At 42.4% G+C, this 4,347-nt stretch overlaps 1 long non-coding RNA gene across 1 annotated transcript; it reads right to left on the reverse strand.

Annotated features, from left to right (window-relative positions):
- Positions 1-236: 236 nt before the first annotated feature.
- LOC148683384 (uncharacterized) lies at positions 237-3,017 on the reverse strand. Its single transcript, XR_015947225.1, has 3 exons — positions 2,885-3,017; positions 2,043-2,099; positions 237-1,307 (listed from the first exon to the last, which is right to left on the reverse strand). It is a non-coding gene; the product is annotated as an uncharacterized LOC148683384 (long non-coding RNA).
- Between the last annotated feature and the right edge of the window lie 1,330 nt (positions 3,018-4,347).

Below are 4,347 nucleotides of genomic sequence, written 5' to 3' on the forward strand. Positions count from 1 at the left end.
CAATATTATGTACTTGCTTGCTTCCCTGCATACCTTGCTTCCCTGCATACCTGCCAAGTCTCTCGCGGAGAAATCCGGGATCGACAGCCACACAGAAGTGTGTAGACGCAGCTTCCGGTGTCACTTTGCCCATCTATGAGCACCAGAAAATGGCCGGCGCTGGAAGTCACGTCTACGCATGTCCAGAAGTGCGTAGACGCAACTTCCGGTGTCAGTGCCGGCCATTTCCGGTGCCCATAGATGGACAAAGCGACACCGGAAGCTGCGTCTACACACTTCCGGACATGTGTAGACGCGACTTCCGGCACCGGCCATTTTCTGGTGCCCATAGATGGGCAAAGCGGCACCAGAAAAATGGCCGTCGACAGGAACCAAAATAAGGGAAATTAACGGGAGAGGAGCTGGAATGGAAGACCTCTGGGAAAGAGTAAGGAAAACCGGGGTTTCCCGGGAAATACGGGGTACTTGGCAGCTATGCTTCCCTGCATGGAGGATAGAGAAGGGTGGGTGTGCATTCAAAAAGTAGACCACTGTGCAATGTTAAAATGCACATTCATTGCATCGCCCACTTTCCACCCTGGCCCTGCCCCCCTCTGGCATATGGCCCCCAGAATGTTGCTCAAAAGGAATGTGGCCCTCGGACCAAAATAAATTTCACCACCCATTATATATTACGTCGTGTGTATTTTTTTTCCTGTAAGCCGTTACTGTCATAATCTGTGCAACATGCCTGTAGAACTATAAAAGTCATCCTTAGCTTTTGATAAGAAATAAACTTTGTATTTGTTTAGTGCTTTTAGCCATTCCAGCTGCTTTGCATATCTTGTTTTATAATAATCTGTATGGTAGGTCAGTTATTCTACTCACATTGTAGACAGGGCATGTGCAAGATCACTTAAAGATCTTGTGGCAGCAGTGAAATATAATTTCCTGATTTGTAACTCACAGAACAATCCTTTACACACACAAAAATACTAAGAAGAGATTACTGAAGCTTTTTCATGATGCAGTAAGATAAAAGAAAATAATATAAAGAAAATAAGGAAAAAGAAAATGCAGCATCCTCTCCCAAATGTATTTCTTAACCCTTGTCTCACTCACACAGAAAGTAGAGAACCCTCCCTGCTCTCACCTGGCAGGTTTCCTTTCTTCTCTCATGCTGGAAGGTCTATACTTTTACCGTGTGAGTTATATATTTAAACTACCTATAGATTTGAAAGGCCACATGTTGCATCCGTAATCTTGAAGACTTTTTGCTTTTGCCTTTATGAGGTCAGGAAACTGAAAAATACAGGCCAGAATGATGTCTGAAAAGCAGAAAAAAACCAAATGAATATAAAGACCGGAGTGAAGTTTTCATGGATAGACAGTTTGGGATGAGGGCGGTGTTGCATTAAAAATAGGATGTAACTAAATATACTGCAGTTCCGTCCTGCTGGCTAAAAATGGGGACATTTATGGGAAGTACCTGTGCAATTAACTCCACTCACAGCATTCTGCTATTTCCTATATCACTTGTAATTGCTTTGATAATGAATCAGAACATGGCAAGAAAATCCTTCCAGCTCTTATCAGGGGGAACAATTAATATATAGAAGGATTTGTCATAGACATGCATATCTTATATGTAAAGGATGTTGGGGAGATGTCAGGAACAAGACATATGTCAAAGCTGTAGCAGGTACTTTATAAACAATGGGGAAGAGTCAAGAGGGGGAGACAGAGGTGATTGAAAGCTGGAAGTGAAGTCAAAGCCTTAGGGAGGGGTGGTGAAGTCAAACCACATTGTTTTTTGCTGTGTTAACAGCACTGAAGTGACTTCTCTGGGGCCCAAGGCTGGGCAGTGTATATGGAGGTCCTGGGTTGCCCAAGTGACAAGACCAAACTCTCAGCTAGGGTTGCCAGACTCAGTAGTGGACAGGACTTCTGTGCCTTTAATTGCCCTGCTCTCTTTTGAGTCTGGAAACCTTAAAGAGAAACCAGCAGACCCTTTGCTTGGAAATTAAACAAAGGTTCTTCATAGTATGGAAAGCAATATTTACCTAGAATCATTCCTTCTTTCTTTTCAGTGTATTTCAGCTGGGAATCTTCCTGCTTCTCTGTGTTAGAAAGGAAAACCGTTTAATGCAAGCTTAGATGAGAGGTGGCGCTGTGGGTTAAACCACAGAGTCTACGGCTCGCCGATCAGAAGGTCGGCAGTTCAAATCCCCACAACGGGGTGAGCTCCCGTTGCTCGGTCCTGGCTCCTGCCAACCTAGCAGTTCGAAAACATGTCAAAGTGCAAGTAGATAAATAGGTACCGCTCCAGTGGGAAGGTAAACGGTGTTTCCGTGTGCTGCTCTGGTTTGCCAGAAGCGGCTTTGTCATGCTGGCCACATGACCCGGAAGCTGTATGCCGGCTCCCTCGGCCAATAATGTGAGATGAGTGCCGCAACCCCAGAGTCGGTCACGACTGGACCTAATGGTCCTTTACTTTAAGGGTTAGATGGACTTTATAACTACATTAAATGATTAAATCCACTCCAAAACTGAATCATTATTCATTGGTCCTCTCCATGATTTGTACCACATTAATTTGCCCAGAAACGCTTTAAAGTTAATGTTATTATGGCTATAAGTGAGGACTGCTGGCTGGGAGTGTTGAGAGCTGTATTCCAACAAGATCTGGAGGGCATTACATTGAATACCAGATATAGAGGACCAGAAAATGGCATTTTCCACCACTGATTCTCACAGGCAACTTCATTACTGCAGCATTTGTTTTACTGCATTCGTAGAAAACTGTCCAAGGTTGTGTTTTTCTTGTAGAGATGCGAGAAATTAAAATATCCCCACCCGCCCAAAAACGTTTTCTGAGGTTTGACTTGGTTCTAATCTAAGTTACCTTTAGATTTTAAATACTGCATCACACTTGCAAGGGGTAGCCATTTCCCAACATTCAGCTTCACAATATCAGGAATCCAGGAAGAAACAGATGACAAATTCATTCCTGAAAGACAGAAATTAAAAAGAATGAGATAGGTCTCAGCTAACTCTCCATGGTTTTTGTTTGGTTTTTCTGCAACACAATTTGTTCTTTTAAATGGGTATACCAACTTGACATAAATCGTTTTAACATTTAAAATTTTTAAAAACCCTGAAAGGTTGTTAACCAATTTGAATTTAGGTAATTAGTACTTCAAGGTGTTATTTCAAGCATTTTAACTACAATTAATTTCAAAGGGAGAGTTTTAAGCATTTACTCAACACTTTTCCTGCTTCTCACTCAGGTTCCTTTCATCAACCATCCACTACCTTCATGTGTGTGTAATCCTTGGACTCCAAAAGCAGCCCAGAGCAAAGAGAGAGAAGAGAGAAGAGAGAAGAGAGAAGAGAGAAGAGAAGAGAAGAGAAGAGAAAGAGAGAGAGAGAGAGAGAGAGAGAGAGAGAGAGAGAGAGAGAGAGAGAGAGAGAGAGAGAGAGAAAGGACTTCTGATTTTCCATCTTTCAGCTACATAAAATATTTTGTTTTTAATATGCACTCTAGAATGACATCCAACTGATCTACTTTCTGTTAGGCACTATTTCCCAATCTTCCAACCCAAATGTCTTGAATTAATTCCTTTTCACACAGAAAGTTCGAATGGTATTTCTCTAATTAATGGGTAAGCAAACTAAGGCCCGGGGGTCAGATCCGGCCCAATCGCCTTCTCAATCCGGCCCGTAGACGTTCCGGGAATCAGCGTGTTTTTACATGAGTAGAATGTGTGCTTTTATTTAAAATGCATCTCTGGGTTATTTGTGGGGCATAGGAATTCGTTCATCCCCCCCAAAAAAATAAAATAGTCCGGCCCCCCACAAGGTCTGAGGGACAGTGGACCGGCCCCCTGCTGAAAAAGTTTGCTGACCCCTGTTTTAATTATTGTTATTAATAAATGTCAGTGAAGTGTTGCTGTTTTTCTAATCAGACATATCAACTTTGTCTTCAATAATAGCAACTCTGATTTCTCTTCAGATCGTATCTTTTTTTTTCACTTTACTCATGACACAATCCTATGCAGTCCACTCAGAAGTCCCACTGCATTCAACACAACTTACTCCCTCGTAAGGGTGTGTGAAATTGCAACTTCGGTCCCATTTCACCATGCTGCCTTTTCTCCTAACAGCAACAATGAGCCCCTTCCATTTTCCCACAGTTCTCAGTAGAGTGCAACTTTCGGTTAAGGAAATACAAAGTATCTATTATGATTGTTTTAGTTGTGTGAGAACAGGAGGTCAACTATTTCAAAGGCTTTCCTCCTGTCTCATCATTCTTCATAGGGGTTACTGCAAATGTGTATCACTCGCAGACGCAGCAGGTGATGACTT

This window comes from Zootoca vivipara, chromosome 15 (assembly GCF_965207765.1).
Source record: "Zootoca vivipara chromosome 15, rZooViv2.hap1.1, whole genome shotgun sequence".
In the NCBI taxonomy this organism is placed as follows: domain Eukaryota; kingdom Metazoa; phylum Chordata; class Lepidosauria; order Squamata; family Lacertidae; genus Zootoca; species Zootoca vivipara.